The sequence below is a fragment of the Doryrhamphus excisus genome, chromosome 2 (assembly GCF_030265055.1).
Source record: "Doryrhamphus excisus isolate RoL2022-K1 chromosome 2, RoL_Dexc_1.0, whole genome shotgun sequence".
NCBI classification, from domain to species: domain Eukaryota; kingdom Metazoa; phylum Chordata; class Actinopteri; order Syngnathiformes; family Syngnathidae; genus Doryrhamphus; species Doryrhamphus excisus.
The window spans coordinates 22,069,502-22,086,819 of record NC_080467.1 but is presented as its reverse complement, the minus strand read 5'-3'; the positions used below and the strand labels follow the sequence as shown (position 1 = coordinate 22,086,819).

General features: G+C 48.3%; 17 non-coding genes across 17 annotated transcripts; 14 read left to right on the top strand and 3 right to left on the bottom strand.

Annotated features, from left to right (window-relative positions):
* Window positions 1-353: 353 nt before the first annotated feature.
* trnan-guu (transfer RNA asparagine (anticodon GUU)) lies at window positions 354-427 on the top strand. The gene has a single exon. It is a non-coding gene; the product is annotated as a tRNA-Asn (tRNA).
* A 971-nt stretch (window positions 428-1,398) lies between these two features.
* Window positions 1,399-1,481, top strand: trnas-cga (transfer RNA serine (anticodon CGA)). Its single transcript has one exon. It is a non-coding gene; the product is annotated as a tRNA-Ser (tRNA).
* A 1,374-nt stretch (window positions 1,482-2,855) lies between these two features.
* Window positions 2,856-2,926, top strand: trnag-gcc (transfer RNA glycine (anticodon GCC)). The gene has a single exon. It is a non-coding gene; the product is annotated as a tRNA-Gly (tRNA).
* Window positions 2,927-3,268: 342 nt separating this feature from the next.
* Window positions 3,269-3,342, top strand: trnat-agu (transfer RNA threonine (anticodon AGU)). Its single transcript has one exon. It is a non-coding gene; the product is annotated as a tRNA-Thr (tRNA).
* An 887-nt stretch (window positions 3,343-4,229) lies between these two features.
* Window positions 4,230-4,302, top strand: trnak-cuu (transfer RNA lysine (anticodon CUU)). The gene has a single exon. It is a non-coding gene; the product is annotated as a tRNA-Lys (tRNA).
* Window positions 4,303-4,615: 313 nt separating this feature from the next.
* trnas-gcu (transfer RNA serine (anticodon GCU)) lies at window positions 4,616-4,697 on the bottom strand. The gene has a single exon. It is a non-coding gene; the product is annotated as a tRNA-Ser (tRNA).
* A 2,457-nt stretch (window positions 4,698-7,154) lies between these two features.
* On the top strand, window positions 7,155-7,228 carry trnan-guu (transfer RNA asparagine (anticodon GUU)). The gene has a single exon. It is a non-coding gene; the product is annotated as a tRNA-Asn (tRNA).
* A 971-nt stretch (window positions 7,229-8,199) lies between these two features.
* On the top strand, window positions 8,200-8,282 carry trnas-cga (transfer RNA serine (anticodon CGA)). The gene has a single exon. It is a non-coding gene; the product is annotated as a tRNA-Ser (tRNA).
* Window positions 8,283-9,656: 1,374 nt separating this feature from the next.
* On the top strand, window positions 9,657-9,727 carry trnag-gcc (transfer RNA glycine (anticodon GCC)). The gene has a single exon. It is a non-coding gene; the product is annotated as a tRNA-Gly (tRNA).
* A 342-nt stretch (window positions 9,728-10,069) lies between these two features.
* On the top strand, window positions 10,070-10,143 carry trnat-agu (transfer RNA threonine (anticodon AGU)). Its single transcript has one exon. It is a non-coding gene; the product is annotated as a tRNA-Thr (tRNA).
* Window positions 10,144-11,082: 939 nt separating this feature from the next.
* Window positions 11,083-11,155, top strand: trnak-cuu (transfer RNA lysine (anticodon CUU)). Its single transcript has one exon. It is a non-coding gene; the product is annotated as a tRNA-Lys (tRNA).
* A 314-nt stretch (window positions 11,156-11,469) lies between these two features.
* Window positions 11,470-11,551, bottom strand: trnas-gcu (transfer RNA serine (anticodon GCU)). Its single transcript has one exon. It is a non-coding gene; the product is annotated as a tRNA-Ser (tRNA).
* A 1,888-nt stretch (window positions 11,552-13,439) lies between these two features.
* On the bottom strand, window positions 13,440-13,512 carry trnak-uuu (transfer RNA lysine (anticodon UUU)). Its single transcript has one exon. It is a non-coding gene; the product is annotated as a tRNA-Lys (tRNA).
* A 495-nt stretch (window positions 13,513-14,007) lies between these two features.
* On the top strand, window positions 14,008-14,081 carry trnan-guu (transfer RNA asparagine (anticodon GUU)). Its single transcript has one exon. It is a non-coding gene; the product is annotated as a tRNA-Asn (tRNA).
* A 971-nt stretch (window positions 14,082-15,052) lies between these two features.
* On the top strand, window positions 15,053-15,134 carry trnas-cga (transfer RNA serine (anticodon CGA)). The gene has a single exon. It is a non-coding gene; the product is annotated as a tRNA-Ser (tRNA).
* Window positions 15,135-16,508: 1,374 nt separating this feature from the next.
* On the top strand, window positions 16,509-16,579 carry trnag-gcc (transfer RNA glycine (anticodon GCC)). Its single transcript has one exon. It is a non-coding gene; the product is annotated as a tRNA-Gly (tRNA).
* A 342-nt stretch (window positions 16,580-16,921) lies between these two features.
* trnat-agu (transfer RNA threonine (anticodon AGU)) lies at window positions 16,922-16,995 on the top strand. The gene has a single exon. It is a non-coding gene; the product is annotated as a tRNA-Thr (tRNA).
* The last annotated feature ends 323 nt before the right edge of the window (window positions 16,996-17,318 follow it).

The following is a 17,318-nucleotide window of genomic DNA, read 5'->3' as shown; positions in this document are numbered from 1 at the left end:
TTTGTTGTTCCCTGTCCATCCTGTCGATGGAGTTTGACTTGATTCTTTGTCACGCAGTCTGAAATTGGCAAACTGAGAAATTCTGATTGAGTGACCAATGCAGTCTGTCTATTTTAATACATTTCGTCTCAACTCATGTTGAAAAAGGACAGAGCCATTTCCGTGAGAGCACAAGACCCCTGGATTGTACCCAAAAACACTTTGCGTTCATCAAAGAGTAAAGCTGGTGTCCTGGTTTGCAATGCCTCGATTGTTACACCAGAAGGTGCGAGTCACATCCAAAACAAAGGGCATGCTGGACGCATAGCATGCGTTAGTATGGCTTCAACTGAACAGAAGTTGGCAGCGTGTGCGTCTCTGTGGCGCAATCGGTCAGCGCGCTCGGCTGTTAACCGGGAGGCTGGTGGTTCGAGCCCACCCGGGGACGTTCTCTGGATGTCACCAGTGTCACTGTTCATTCATGTTTGCGCTCCACTCTTGCACAGCACTTGTGTGGTTCCCAATTGGCAAACTGCGTGTCAATGACTTTTCAAAAGCACATTCCAGCTTCCATGGTCTAACACATTTGATCAGAAGTTAGGTTGATCAAGTCACAGATTTCAGTTTGTTTCTGCACAGGTCTGGTGAAACACAGAAGCTCTGCTTATCTTTTGCAAAAGCGCCAGCCAGGATTATAGATTAAGAGACGACGGAATGCTTTTATGTTAAAAGGAATCAAGTCAAACCCCATCAACTGGTAAGCAGGGGCCCTTAAGAGAAGACACTGTATACTGTTGTGATTTTTTGACAGACATGTCTAGTAAACAGGAGATCCTAGGTTCAAATCCCAGCAGTGCCTTCTCTGTGTTTCAGCAGCTCCTATGCTGTTATTTAAAAGAAATGTTGTTCTTCTTCTGTTGAATAAAGACCCATCATTTCTGATGTCATATGTAGTATACATGTCGCATGTACTACAATGCTCCCTACAAAGACAATACCCTTGTGTATTTGGACATTTGCAGGTTTAATAAAACAGACCACATTAGCCAAATATCTTCTGGACAAAAGAGTGGTCAGACAGGACAAAGTTTGAGCCAGTCACCTGAACATTAGACTTTTGATCTGAGTGTCCGGGATTCAAGTCCCTGTTCAGGTGACCAGTGATAGGGTCTGAGGTCCACTTGCAAACGCCTCCTTTTTGCCCACAAAATACAAGGGCAACAGGACAATCCCTTGGTACTTTATGGAAACAATGTGAGGTGCCTGGCTTTTAACTAGAAGCGGAAAGACTTGTGTAGCCCCTCACACAAACCATGTGTCTTCCTCCCATGCACATGTTGCCAGCTGATCCTTGACATCAGCAAAAATTTGGTTCTAGGACAATGGGGTCACCTGCCCCCCATTGGTCTTTTCCAAGGAGTCACGGTGGCCGAGAGGTTAAGGCGTTGGACTCGAAATCCAATGGGGTTTCCCCGCAAACGGTTGGAATCCTGTCTGTGACGCTTTGGCTGGGCATTTGTTGCCGCCATGCTGTTTACCTTGTGGTGGAGTACTGTTGGTTATGAGGGCCGGGGTGTTGTCCTTTCACGGCCCGCATTCTCTACACTGGAGGTCTAAATTTTGGGTAGAGGATAATGGGGTCCACTGTCCCCATTGATCTGCTTCTTGCAGTCTCGGTGGCCGAGAGGTTTGTTGCCACTCTGCTTTGACATGCTGTTTTCTTTACCACTCCTCGGTCTTTCAGCGGCCTTGTCGAGGGTGTTTCACAGGTGGGTGGGTGGTGTGATGTTGGATGTGGGGGCCAGTGGGTTGTAGCCCTTTTGTTGTTCCTGGAGCACATAAAGAAGAGTGGCCAGTACGGGGGGTCGAACCCATGACCTTGGCGTTATGAGCACCACACGCTGACCAACTGAGCTAACCGGGATAGCGGCAGAGAGCTGCTGGAATGACAAGGCGCTACGAAACGCGTATCGGGCGAGCCTCAGCATCTGGGTCTCATCCCGAGCGGCCAGTTCATCTTGCACTTGTTGGCTGAGGCTCGCCCGATATGCGCTCCGCAGCGCCTTGTCATTCCAGCCGCTCTCTGTCGCTATCCATTCGACTCGACAACCGGCTGCGGGAGCGCAGCGCACAGCGGAGGGCGGAGCCTCTCCGACCCACACGTCGGCTCCAAATCCCACCTCCTGGGGCTCTTCCGGCACCACTCCTCCCTCCCTGCTCCAGCAGCGGAGCGCCGTCTGATGACGTCGGGAGTGTCGTCCCCATGCAACTGGGAGCCAGTCGCCTTTCGTCAGCGGAGAGGAGTCACCGTCCACGCCTGTGGCTGTGCCTGTACTGTGGGAATCCTACACACAATTTCCCGCTGTCCAGTTCGCCCAGCACGCCAACGCTCTTCCTCCACCAGGGATATTCGCCAGCTGCTGGCACTGCCCGCTCCAACCACACCGGCTGCGTCATCCGCTTTGGCGGGCCGACTTCAGGTGGAAGGTACGATATCCTGGGCGGGGGAAGCTTCTCCTACCACAGCATTAATTGACTCTGGGGCGGACGAGAACTTCATTGATAGCGGACTGGTCAGTTCTCTCAACATTCCTACTGTTGAGCTTGTCCCCCACAAGAATGTCCGCTCGCTAGATGAACATCACCTGGCATGCATTACGCATCAGACGTGCGCCATATCCTTGGTGCTGTCGGGTAACCACCACAAGGTCACCATTTTTTTTCTTATGCCCTCTCGCTCAGCTCTGTTAGTACTCGGCCTCCCCTGGCATCCCGTGCGTGTGTTGTGATTGTGATGTTTTGTCATTCAGCGCCACTTTGCAGCGGCACATCCACTCGACAATTTAATTTGTTCTCCGACAGTGTTTCCCCATGTGGCATTGGTGGTTCAGTGGTAGAATTCTCGCTTGCCAAGCGGGAGGCCCGGGTCCGATTCCCGGCCAATGCAGTATATCTTAGCTTGTACCTTTCTTTAGAGCTCATGTTGAAAAAGTACAAAGGCTCTTCTCCTGCTAAAGGGCAGTATTCAGAATGACACCTGAAACGTAACAGACCGGACCACCCGAGAGTTAAGGTGGACAGCACTTAGTGAAACCTGACTGCAGTCATGCTGTTGTAGTCTCTGTCGCGCAATTGGTCAGCACGTTTGGCTGTTAACTGAGAGGTTGGTGGTTCGAGCCCACCCAGGGACTCTCAATTCACACATTTGTTGGACTTTGGACTCCCTCCCTTGTATGAACATTTTTCCCCATTGGCGAACTGTTTTTGTGTTGGTGCCAGATGCACTGCCGGCACTGTGGCTAAGCTGGTCAAAGTGCCTGTCTAGTAAACAGGAGATCCTGGGTTCAAATCCCAGCAGTGCCTGGGTGCTTGGTCAGTGAAACTTTGGCAGCTGATTTGTCAACCATGTACTTCTTTTTGTCACTTGCCCTTCAAGAACGAATTGACGTTGCATCCACAGCTGACGTGATTGTTGTGGATCCCATTGCGGCAGAAGGTGCTTGAATCCAAAGAGTATGACATTGTGATGTGTTGTCATTCAGCGCCACTTTGCAGAGGCTCATCCACTTGACGGTTGAATTTTTTTTCTCTTACAGTGTGTCCCCACGTGGCATTGGTGGTTCAGTGGAAGAATTCTCACTTGCCAAGCGGGGGCCGCGCGCGTGTTGTTGACATTTGCTGCCAGCCAATCAGGATGCGACACAGACGTCAGACAAGCAAAGAGACTCGCCTGCCACGCGGGCATGATTACCATTACCATTACCATCTATCAGGGATGGCAACTGAATTAAGAATCAATGCCAGAAACCTGCCACAGGATTTCAGATAATGTTTTGATGCAGACTGGTCATGATGCCTCTGATTCATTCAATTAATTAATTAATTAATTAATTAAAATTAATTAAACCACTACCTGTGAGAGGTAAGGTACACCATTGCTCTAAACATTGATAGAATAGTTAGTAATGGAGTTAGTCGTGAATAACTAACAATGCTTGTGGGGATTTTTTTGGTGTTGGACATCTTTCAGATAAATAAACATGCAAACTGACCCGGGAAAATCATGGCTGTTCCTGGCAAATGAACATAACAGGAGGGTTAAGATGACGACACTTCCAAAGTTCTCAGCTATGACTGAACCTCTCGCTCCTTTGTTCCCTGAGAAACTAGGTTGGGTGTGGAATTGATCAAACATCAAGAAGACCACATCAATTCAAAAAAATTAAAAAGTGATATCGTGGCAGAAAAATGCCCGGTTAGCTCAGTCGGGAGAGCATGAGACTCTTAATCTCAGGGTCGTGGGTTCGAGCCCCACATTGGGCGGTTCAGCGCTTTTGGTGATACATCTTAAAGATTTCTTTCCTGTGGAAAATTCTGCAACATGCGGAAAACATTTCATTCGAAGTACACAAAAACAAATCCCATTCTTGTAGGACCACAAATGGTAGAGCGCTCACTTCGCATGTGAGATGAAGTGGAATCGATGCCTGCATTCTCCAAATGGTATATTATGCCTTTTTCTTGCCAAAAAAGCATTCTCAATCTCCCACATCGTACCGGATGCTTGGATTAATTGCATTCTAATGATGTTTCCTAAAAACACAGGTGGTGTCAAAACTGGTGCATTAGTATAGTCCGATGAGGATGGGATTCGAACCCATGCGTGCAGAACACAATGGATTAGCAGTCCATCACCTTAACCTCTCGGTCACCTCATCTCCTTCGTGGACATGGTCTTGTTGACTCAAAATGACACATCTTAATTAGCGTTTTGGTGTTGCAGAAATTGTGGCAGCCTTCCTGTGCAGCGGGGGGATTTAACTCAAAGGCTAGAGTTCTTGCTCTACATGCAAGAACTAGCGGGTTTGATACCCGTATTGTCGAAATGATATGTTATGGCTTTTTTTTTTGCCAACAAAAGCGTTCTTGATCTCCGACATCGTACCTTATACTTTGATTCATTGCATGCTAATAATGTTTACTAAAATAACAGGTGTGGTCAAAACTAGTGTACTCTTACATCACCACACTTCAAGTGGACAGACAATCTTGTCTTTTCAGACAATACAATTACAAAAGCAACACACACCTGCCATGACCCTGAATCGGCCGGGGTTGTTGCGGCCACAACACAGAGTAGGAACCACTATACAATTACGGCTGTGAGCTATGCTTTTCTGGGCAAGAACCATAAACTCAGACTTGGAGGTGCAGATTGCTCATTCCAGCTGGTTCTTTTTCGTCTGCGAGCAAAGCTTGAATTTCATGTGGGTGTTGTCCTGGCGGGAGAAACATTTTAGCTCGTGTCGGCATGGCTACCGTGACAAAAGCCCATTTTCCTTTCCAGTAAATGTGCATCAGCTGAACACTTTGCAGACCTAATGCTGTGAACATTTGCGCGAACTCAAGGTCGGGTCCTACATCCTGTTTGTGTCTGATTGTAACATGATATGCATCAGGATTCTGTATGTCACCTCCCAACTGCACTTGTCTGGTCTTAATATGTCATTGGCTGTGTTGTCGTGATCGATGTTGATGAAATCAAGAGAACAAAGTCACCCCTTTACAAACTATTTGCCAACTCACGATGTAAACAGCAATTGTGCTGAAAACTGGGATTGAACCAGGGACCTTTAGAGATTCAATCCAACGCTCTCCCAACTGAGCAATTTCAGCTGCAAAGGGGGTTCTCTGCTTTTTCAGTCTGGGCTAAAAGTGGGGGTAGGGTGAAGCTGTGTCTGTGCCACGTACCATGTTGCTGTGTACCTGGTCCAGTGTGTTCTCATCTTGGGTTGGAATGTCCCCATGCTGGTAAAGGGTGGGGAATACAGTCCGTCGATGAGGATAAGCGGTACAGTGGAGTTCACTGGTTGAAGTCGCCAGGTACCATAAAAATGGCAATGGGCCACGAGGGTGTTCTGAATTCCCCTTTGGCCAAATTGGCTAAATGGCCGTACAAAAAGCACCATACTTGGAGCCTGTGGTCAATGTCAACAGTTGGGCTAATTCAGTTCCGTTGAGACGGTGATTATGTACCAAGTCAGTTATGTCAGTCAGGATTTGGTCAAGGTTGTTGTGTGGTTTTGGCATGGATAAGGCTATGTATCTAAATTTAGGAGGAGTCCATGGTCTGTAAACATACTGAGGTACTCCCACTACTGTTGCGGAACTTGCGGGACCTTGCAAATTTCCCCACTGAGGGACGAATAAAGGCATATCTTATCTTCTACCATAGGGTAGGCTTTTGGCAAGAAGTAGGATTCTTAATCCTACTTCTTGCCATTCTTAATGCTTTCCCAAGTTCCAACATTTCCTTGGGAGCGAGTTTGATAACCGAGCCCACCCAGGGACTCTCAATTCACACGTGTTGGACTTTGGACTCCCTCCCTTGTATGAACATTTTTCCCCATTGGCGAACTGTTTTTTTGTGTTGGTGCCAGATGCACAGCTGGCGCTGTGGCTAAGCTGGTCAAAGTGCCTGTCTCGCACTGTATCTTCAATTTAATTATTGAGAATGGCGTTTACCCACAGTCCTGGAAGATCGCAAAGGTGCTTGGTCGAAAAGGTTTACTTAAACAAGTTATTCAGGGAAGGGGCCTACCTTCACCACCTGAACAGGGACTTGAACCCTGGACCCTCAGATTAAAAGTCTGATGCTCTACCAACTGAGCTATCCAAGACTTTATGGAATGAGGACAACTCACAAGGTAAAATCTTCTGGCATACTGTACTTGACCTTGCAGAGATGAGAGCTTCTTCTCTGGCTCTCAACAAAGGCGGTCGCATCTTTCCCCTCTCCTCCCTATCCCTTATCTTCCCTGCTTTGTTGTTCCCTGTCCATCCTGTCGATGGAGTTTGACTTGATTCTTTGTCACGCAGTCTGAAATTGGCAAACTGAGAAATTCTGATTGAGTGACCAATGCAGTCTGTCTATTTTAATACATTTCGTCTCAACTCATGTTGAAAAAGGACAGAGCCATTTCCGTGAGAGCACAAGACCCCTGGATTGTACCCAAAAACACTTTGCGTTCATCAAAGAGTAAAGCTGGTGTCCTGGTTTGCAATGCCTCGATTGTTACACCAGAAGGTGCGAGTCACATCCAAAACAAAGGGCATGCTGGACGCATAGCATGCGTTAGTATGGCTTCAACTGAACAGAAGTTGGCAGCGTGTGCGTCTCTGTGGCGCAATCGGTCAGCGCGCTCGGCTGTTAACCGGGAGGCTGGTGGTTCGAGCCCACCCGGGGACGTTCTCTGGATGTCACCAGTGTCACTGTTCATTCATGTTTGCGCTCCACTCTTGCACAGCACTTGTGTGGTTCCCAATTGGCAAACTGCGTGTCAATGACTTTTCAAAAGCACATTCCAGCTTCCATGGTCTAACACATTTGATCAGAAGTTAGGTTGATCAAGTCACAGATTTCAGTTTGTTTCTGCACAGGTCTGGTGAAACACAGAAGCTCTGCTTATCTTTTGCAAAAGCGCCAGCCAGGATTATAGATTAAGAGACGACGGAATGCTTTTATGTTAAAAGGAATCAAGTCAAACCCCATCAACTGGTAAGCAGGGGCCCTTAAGAGAAGACACTGTATACTGTTGTGATTTTTTGACAGACATGTCTAGTAAACAGGAGATCCTGGGTTCAAATCCCAGCAGTGCCTTCTCTGTGTTTCAGCAGCTCCTATGCTGTTATTTAAAAGAAATGTTGTTCTTCTTCTGTTGAATAAAGACCCATCATTTCTGATGTCATATGTAGTATACATGTCACATGTACTACAATGCTCCCTACAAAGACAATACCCTTGTGTATTTGGACATTTGCAGGTTTAATAAAACAGACCACATTAGCCAAATATCTTCTGGACAAAAGAGTGGTCAGACAGGACAAAGTTTGAGCCAGTCACCTGAACATTAGACTTTTGATCTGAGTGTCCGGGATTCAAGTCCCTGTTCAGGTGACCAGTGATAGGGTCTGAGGTCCACTTGCAAACGCCTCCTTTTTGCCCACAAAATACAAGGGCAACAGGACAATCCCTTGGTACTTTATGGAAACAATGTGAGGTGCCTGGCTTTTAACTAGAAGCGGAAAGACTTGTGTAGCCCCTCACACAAACCATGTGTCTTCCTCCCATGCACATGTTGCCAGCTGATCCTTGACATCAGCAAAAATTTGGTTCTAGGACAATGGGGTCACCTGCCCCCCATTGGTCTTTTCCAAGGAGTCACGGTGGCCGAGAGGTTAAGGCGTTGGACTCGAAATCCAATGGGGTTTCCCCGCAAACGGTTGGAATCCTGTCTGTGACGCTTTGGCTGGGCATTTGTTGCCGCCATGCTGTTTACCTTGTGGTGGAGTACTGTTGGTTATGAGGGCCGGGGTGTTGTCCTTTCACGGCCCGCATTCTCTACACTGGAGGTCTAAATTTTGGGTAGAGGATAATGGGGTCCACTGTCCCCATTGATCTGCTTCTTGCAGTCTCGGTGGCCGAGAGGTTTGTTGCCACTCTGCTTTGACATGCTGTTTTCTTTACCACTCCTCGGTCTTTCAGCGGCCTTGTCGAGGGTGTTTCACAGGTGGGTGGGTGGTGTGATGTTGGATGTGGGGGCCAGTGGGTTGTAGCCCTTTTGTTGTTCCTGGAGCACATAAAGAAGAGTGGCCAGTACGGGGGGTCGAACCCATGACCTTGGCGTTATGAGCACCACACGCTGACCAACTGAGCTAACCGGGATAGCGGCAGAGAGCTGCTGGAATGACAAGGCGCTACGAAACGCGTATCGGGCGAGCCTCAGCATCTGGGTCTCATCCCGAGCGGCCAGCTCATCTTGCACTTGTTGGCTGAGGCTCGCCCGATATGCGCTCCGCAGCGCCTTGTCATTCCAGCCGCTCTCTGTCGCTATCCATTCGACTCGACAACCGGCTGCGGGAGCGCAGCGCACAGCGGAGGGCGGAGCCTCTCCGACCCACACGTCGGCTCCAAATCCCACCTCCTGGGGCTCTTCCGGCACCACTCCTCCCTCCCTGCTCCAGCAGCGGAGCGCCGTCTGATGACGTCGGGAGTGTCGTCCCCATGCAACTGGGAGCCAGTCGCCTTTCGTCAGCGGAGAGGAGTCACCGTCCACGCCTGTGGCTGTGCCTGTACTGTGGGAGTCCTACACACAATTTCCCGCTGTCCAGTTCGCCCAGCACGCCAACGCTCTTCCTCCACCAGGGATATTCGCCAGCTGCTGGCACTGCCCGCTCCAACCACACCGGCTGCGTCATCCGCTTTGGCGGGCCGACTTCAGGTGGAAGGTACGATATCCTGGGCGGGGGAAGCTTCTCCTACCACAGCATTAATTGACTCTGGGGCGGACGAGAACTTCATTGATAGCGGACTGGTCAGTTCTCTCAACATTCCTACTGTTGAGCTTGTCCCCCACAAGAATGTCCGCTCGCTAGATGAACATCACCTGGCATGCATTACGCATCAGACGTGCGCCATATCCTTGGTGCTGTCGGGTAACCACCACAAGGTCACCATTTTTTTTCTTATGCCCTCTCGCTCAGCTCTGTTAGTACTCGGCCTCCCCTGGCATCCCGTGCGTGTGTTGTGATTGTGATGTTTTGTCATTCAGCGCCACTTTGCAGCGGCACATCCACTCGACAATTTAATTTGTTCTCCGACAGTGTTTCCCAATGTGGCATTGGTGGTTCAGTGGTAGAATTCTCGCTTGCCAAGCGGGAGGCCCGGGTCCGATTCCCGGCCAATGCAGTATATCTTAGCTTGTACCTTTCTTTAGAGCTCATGTTGAAAAAGTACAAAGGCTCTTCTCCTGCTAAAGGGCAGTATTCAGAATGACACCTGAAACGTAACAGACCGGACCACCCGAGAGTTAAGGTGGACAGCACTTAGTGAAACCTGACTGCAGTCATGCTGTTGTAGTCTCTGTCGCGCAATTGGTCAGCACGTTTGGCTGTTAACTGAGAGGTTGGTGGTTCGAGCCCACCCAGGGACTCTCAATTCACACATTTGTTGGACTTTGGACTCCCTCCCTTGTATGAACATTTTTCCCCATTGGCGAACTGTTTTTGTGTTGGTGCCAGATGCACTGCCGGCACTGTGGCTAAGCTGGTCAAAGTGCCTGTCTAGTAAACAGGAGATCCTGGGTTCAAATCCCAGCAGTGCCTGGGTGCTTGGTCAGTGAAACTTTGGCAGCTGATTTGTCAACCATGTACTTCTTTTTGTCACTTGCCCTTCAAGAACGAATTGACGTTGCATCCACAGCTGACGTGATTGTTGTGGATCCCATTGCGGCAGAAGGTGCTTGAATCCAAAGAGTATGACATTGTGATGTGTTGTCATTCAGCGCCACTTTGCAGAGGCTCATCCACTTGACGGTTGAATTTTTTTTCTCTTACAGTGTGTCCCCACGTGGCATTGGTGGTTCAGTGGAAGAATTCTCACTTGCCAAGCGGGGGCCGCGCGCGTGTTGTTGACATTTGCTGCCAGCCAATCAGGATGCGACACAGACGTCAGACAAGCAAAGAGACTCGCCTGCCACGCGGGCATGATTACCATTACCATTACCATCTATCAGGGATGGCAACTGAATTAAGAATCAATGCCAGAAACCTGCCACAGGATTTCAGATAATGTTTTGATGCAGACTGGTCATGATGCCTCTGATTCATTCAATTAATTAATTAATTAATTAATTAAAATTAATTAATTAATTAATTAATTTTAATTAATTAATCAATTAATTAATTAAAATAAAAAAAAACACTACCTGTGAGAGGTAAGGTACACCATTGCTCTAAACATTGATAGAATAGTTAGTAATGGAGTTAGTCGTGAATAACTAACAATGCTTGTGGGGATTTTTTTGGTGTTGGACATCTTTCAGATAAATAAACATGCAAACTGACCCGGGAACATCATGGCTGTTCCTGGCAAATGAACATAACAGGAGGGTTAAGATGACGACACTTCCAAAGTTCTCAGCTATGACTGAACCTCTCGCTCCTTTGTTCCCTGAGAAACTAGGTTGGGTGTGGAATTGATCAAACATCAAGAAGACCACATCAATTCAAAAAAATTAAAAAGTGATATCGTGGCAGAAAAATGCCCGGTTAGCTCAGTCGGGAGAGCATGAGACTCTTAATCTCAGGGTCGTGGGTTCGAGCCCCACATTGGGCGGTTCAGCTCTTTTGGTGATACATCTTAAAGATTTCTTTCCTGTGGAAAATTCTGCAACAACACTTGAAACATTTCATTCGAAGTACACAAAAACAAATCCCATTCTTGTAGGACCACAAATGGTAGAGCGCTCACTTCGCATGTGAGATGAAGTGGAATCGATGCCTGCATTCTCCAAATGGTATATTATGCCTTTTTCTTGCCAAAAAAGCATTCTCAATCTCCCACATCGTACCGGATGCTTGGATTAATTGCATTCTAATGATGTTTCCTAAAAACACAGGTGGTGTCAAAACTGGTGCATTAGTATAGTCCGATGAGGATGGGATTCCAACCCATGCGTGCAGAACACAATGGATTAGCAGTCCATCACCTTAACCTCTCGGTCACCTCATCTCCTTCGTGGACATGGTCTTGTTGACTCAAAATGACACATCTTAATTAGCGTTTTGGTGTTGCAGAAATTGTGGCAGCCTTCCTGTGCAGCGGGGGGATTTAACTCAAAGGCTAGAGTTCTTGCTCTACATGCAAGAACTAGCGGGTTTGATACCCGTATTGTCGAAATGATATGTTATGGCTTTTTTTTTGCCAACAAAAGCGTTCTTGATCTCCGACATCGTACCTTATACTTTGATTCATTGCATGCTAATAATGTTTACTAAAATAACAGGTGTGGTCAAAACTAGTGTACTCTTACATCACCACACTTCAAGTGGACAGACAATCTTGTCTTTTCAGACAATACAATTACAAAAGCAACACACACCTGCCATGACCCTGAATCGGCCGGGGTTGTTGCGGCCACAACACAGAGTAGGAACCACTATACAATTACGGCTGTGAGCTATGCTTTTCTGGGCAAGAACCATAAACTCAGACTTGGAGGTGCAGATTGCTCATTCCAGCTGGTTCTTTTTCGTCTGCGAGCAAAGCTTGAATTTCATGTGGGTGTTGTCCTGGCGGGAGAAACATTTTAGCTCGTGTCGGCATGGCTACCGTGACAAAAGCCCATTTTCCTTTCCAGTAAATGTGCATCAGCTGAACACTTTGCAGACCTAATGCTGTGAACATTTGCGCGAACTCAAGGTCGGGTCCTACATCCTGTTTGTGTCTGATTGTAACATGATATGCATCAGGATTCTGTATGTCACCTCCCAACTGCACTTGTCTGGTCTTAATATGTCATTGGCTGTGTTGTCGTGATCGATGTTGATGAAATCAAGAGAACAAAGTCACCCCTTTACAAACTATTTGCCAACTCACGATGTAAACAGCAATTGTGCTGAAAACTGGGATTGAACCAGGGACCTTTAGAGATTCAATCCAACGCTCTCCCAACTGAGCAATTTCAGCTGCAAAGGGGGTTCTCTGCTTTTTCAGTCTGGGCTAAAAGTGGGGGTAGGGTGAAGCTGTGTCTGTGCCACGTACCATGTTGCTGTGTACCTGGTCCAGTGTGTTCTCATCTTGGGTTGGAATGTCCCCATGCTGGTAAAGGGTGGGGAATACAGTCCGTCGATGAGGATAAGCGGTACAGTGGAGTTCACTGGTTGAAGTCGCCAGGTACCATAAAAATGGCAATGGGCCACGAGGGTGTTCTGAATTCCCCTTTGGCCAAATTGGCTAAATGGCCGTACAAAAAGCACCATACTTGGAGCCTGTGGTCAATGTCAACAGTTGGGCTAATTCAGTTCCGTTGAGACGGTGATTATGTACCAAGTCAGTTATGTCAGTCAGGATTTGGTCAAGGTTGTTGTGTGGTTTTGGCATGGATAAGGCTATGTATCTAAATTTAGGAGGAGTCCATGGTCTGTAAACATACTGAGGTACTCCCACTGCTGTTGCGGAACTTGCGGGACCTTGCAAATTTCCCCACTGAGGGACGAATAAAGGCATATCTTATCTTCTACCATAGGGTAGGCTTTTGGCAAGAAGTAGGATTCTTAATCCTACTTCTTGCCATTCTTAATGCTTTCCCAAGTTCCAACATTTCCTTGGGAGCGAGTTTGATAACCGAGCCCACCCAGGGACTCTCAATTCACACGTGTTGGACTTTGGACTCCCTCCCTTGTATGAACATTTTTCCCCATTGGCGAACTGTTTTTTTGTGTTGGTGCCAGATGCACAGCTGGCGCTGTGGCTAAGCTGGTCAAAGTGCCTGTCTCGCACTGTATCTTCAATTTAATTATTGAGAATGGCGTTTACCCACAGTACTGGAAGATCGCAAAGGTGCTTGGTCGAAAAGGTTTACTTAAACAAGTTATTCAGGGAAGGGGCCTACCTTCACCGCCTGAACAGGGACTTGAACCCTGGACCCTCAGATTAAAAGTCTGATGCTCTACCAACTGAGCTATCCAGGCCTTTATGGAATGAGGACAACTCACAAGGTAAAATCTTCTGGCATACTGTACTTGACCTTGCAGAGATGAGAGCTTCTTCTCTGGCTCTCAACAAAGGCGGTCGCATCTTTCCCCTCTCCTCCCTATCCCTTATCTTCCCTGCTTTGTTGTTCCCTGTCCATCCTGTCGATGGAGTTTGACTTGATTCTTTGTCACGCAGTCTGAAATTGGCAAACTGAGAAATTCTGATTGAGTGACCAATGCAGTCTGTCTATTTTAATACATTTTGTCTCAACTCATGTTGAAAAAGGACAGAGCCATTTCCGTGAGAGCACAAGACCCCTGGATTGTACCCAAAAACACTTTGCGTTCATCAAAGAGTAAAGCTGGTGTCCTGGTTTGCAATGCCTCGATTGTTACACCAGAAGGTGCGAGTCACATCCAAAACAAAGGGCATGCTGGACGCATAGCATGCGTTAGTATGGCTTCAACTGAACAGAAGTTGGCAGCGTGTGCGTCTCTGTGGCGCAATCGGTCAGCGCGCTCGGCTGTTAACCGGGAGGCTGGTGGTTCGAGCCCACCCGGGGACGTTCTCTGGATGTCACCAGTGTCACTGTTCATTCATGTTTGCGCTCCACTCTTGCACAGCACTTGTGTGGTTCCCAATTGGCAAACTGCGTGTCAATGACTTTTCAAAAGCACATTCCAGCTTCCATGGTCTAACACATTTGATCAGAAGTTAGGTTGATCAAGTCACAGATTTCAGTTTGTTTCTGCACAGGTCTGGTGAAACACAGAAGCTCTGCTTATCTTTTGCAAAAGCGCCAGCCAGGATTATAGATTAAGAGACGACGGAATGCTTTTATGTTAAAAGGAATCAAGTCAAACCCCATCAACTGGTAAGCAGGGGCCCTTAAGAGAAGACACTGTATACTGTTGTGATTTTTTGACAGACATGTCTAGTAAACAGGAGATCCTGGGTTCAAATCCCAGCAGTGCCTTCTCTGTGTTTCAGCAGCTCCTATGCTGTTATTTAAAAGAAATGTTGTTCTTCTTCTGTTGAATAAAGACCCATCATTTCTGATGTCATATGTAGTATACATGTCACATGTACTACAATGCCCCCTACAAAGACAATACCCTTGTGTATTTGGACATTTGCAGGTTTAATAAAACAGACCACATTAGCCAAATATCTTCTGGACAAAAGAGTGGTCAGACAGGACAAAGTTTGAGCCAGTCACCTGAACATTAGACTTTTGATCTGAGTGTCCGGGATTCAAGTCCCTGTTCAGGTGACCAGTGATAGGGTCTGAGGTCCACTTGCAAACGCCTCCTTTTTGCCCACAAAATACAAGGGCAACAGGACAATCCCTTGGTACTTTATGGAAACAATGTGAGGTGCCTGGCTTTTAACTAGAAGTGGAAAGACTTGTGTAGCCCCTCACACAAACCATGTGTCTTCCTCCCATGCACATGTTGCCAGCTGATCCTTGACATCAGCAAAAATTTGGTTCTAGGACAATGGGGTCACCTGCCCCCCATTGGTCTTTTCCAAGGAGTCACGGTGGCCGAGAGGTTAAGGCGTTGGACTCGAAATCCAATGGGGTTTCCCCGCACAGGTTGGAATCCTGTCTGTGACGCTTTGGCTGGGCATTTGTTGCCGCCATGCTGTTTACCTTGTGGTGGAGTACTGTTGGTTATGAGGGCCGGGGTGTTGTCCTTTCACGGCCCGCATTCTCTACACTGGAGGTCTAAATTTTGGGTAGAGGATAATGGGGTCCACTGTCCCCATTGATCTGCTTCTTGCAGTCTCGGTGGCCGAGATTTTTGTTGCCACTCTGCTTTGACATGCTGTTTTCTTTACCTCTCCTCTGTCTTTCAGCGGCCTTGTCGAGGGTGTTTCACAGGTGGGTGGGTGGTGTGATGTTGGATGTGGGGGCCAGTGGGTTGTAGCCCTTTTGTTGTTCCTGGAGCACATAAAGAAGAGTGGCCAGTACGGGGGGTCGAACCCATGACCTTGGCGTTATGAGCACCACACGCTGACCAACTGAGCTAACCGGGATAGCGGCAGAGAGCTGCTGGAATGACAAGGCGCTACGAAACGCGTATCGGGCGAGCCTCAGCGTCTGGGTCTCATCCCGAGCGGCCAGCTCATCTTGCACTTGTTGGCTGAGGCTCGCCCGATATGCGCTCCGCAGCGCCTTGTCATTCCAGCCGCTCTCTGTCGCTATCCATTCGACTCGACAACCGGCTGCGGGAGCGCACCGCACAGCGGAGGGCGGAGCCTCTCCGACCCACACGTTGGCTCCAAATCCCACCTCCTGGGGCTCTTCCGGCACCACTCCTCCCTCCCTGCTCCAGCAGCGGAGCGCCGTCTGATGACGTCGGGAGTGTCGTCCCCATGCAACTGGGAGCCAGTCGCCTTTCGTCAGCGGAGAGGAGTCACCGTCCACGCCTGTGGCTGTGCCTGTACTGTGGGAGTCCTACACACAATTTCCCGCTGTCCAGTTCGCCCAGCACGCCAACGCTCTTCCTCCACCAGGGATATTCGCCAGCTGCTGGCACTGCCCGCTCCAACCACACCGGCTGCGTCATCCGCTTTGGCGGGCCGACTTCAGGTGGAAGGTACGATATCCTGGGCGGGGGAAGCTTCTCCTACCACAGCATTAATTGACTCTGGGGCGGACGAGAACTTCATTGATAGCGGACTGGTCAGTTCTCTCAACATTCCTACTGTTGAGCTTGTCCCCCACAAGAATGTCCGCTCGCTAGATGAACATCACCTGGCATGCATTACGCATCAGACGTGCGCCATATCCTTGGTGCTGTCGGGTAACCACCACAAGGTCACCATTTTTTTTCTTATGCCCTCTCGCTCAGCTCTGTTAGTACTCGGCCTCCCCTGGCATCCCGTGCGTGTGTTGTGATTGTGATGTTTTGTCATTCAGCGCCACTTTGCAGCGGCACATCCACTCGACAATTTAATTTGTTCTCCGACAGTGTTTCCCAATGTGGCATTGGTGGTTCAGTGGTAGAATTCTCGCTTGCCAAGCGGGAGGCCCGGGTCCGATTCCCGGCTAATGCAGTATATCTTAGCTTGTACCTTTCTTTAGAGCTCATGTTGAAAAAGTACAAAGGCTCTTCTCCTGCTAAAGGGCAGTATTCAGAATGACACCTGAAACGTAACAGACCGGACCACCCGAGAGTTAAGGTGGACAGCACTTAGTGAAACCTGACTGCAGTCATGCTGTTGTAGTCTCTGTCGCGCAATTGGTCAGCACGTTTGGCTGTTAACTGAGAGGTTGGTGGTTCGAGCCCACCCAGGGACTCTCAATTCACACATTTGTTGGACTTTGGACTCCCTCCCTTGTATGAACATTTTTCCCCATTGGCGAACTGTTTTTGTGTTGGTGCCAGATGCACTGCCGGCACTGTGGCTAAGCTGGTCAAAGTGCCTGTCTAGTAAACAGGAGATCCTGGGTTCAAATCCCAGCAGTGCCTGGGTGCTTGGTCAGTGAAACTTTGGCAGCTGATTTGTCAACCATGTACTTCTTTTTGTCACTTGCCCTTCAAGAACGAATTGACGTTGCATCCACAGCTGACGTGATTGTTGTGGATCCCATTACGGCAGAAGGTGCTTGAATCCAAAGAGTATGACATTGTGATGTGTTGTCATTCAGCGCCACTTTGCAGAGGCTCATCCACTTGACGGTTGAATTTTTTTTCTCTTACAGTGTGTCCCCACGTGGCATTGGTGGTTCAGTGGTAGAATTCTCACTTGCCAAGCGGGGGCCGCGCGCGTGTTGTTGACATTTGCTGCCAGC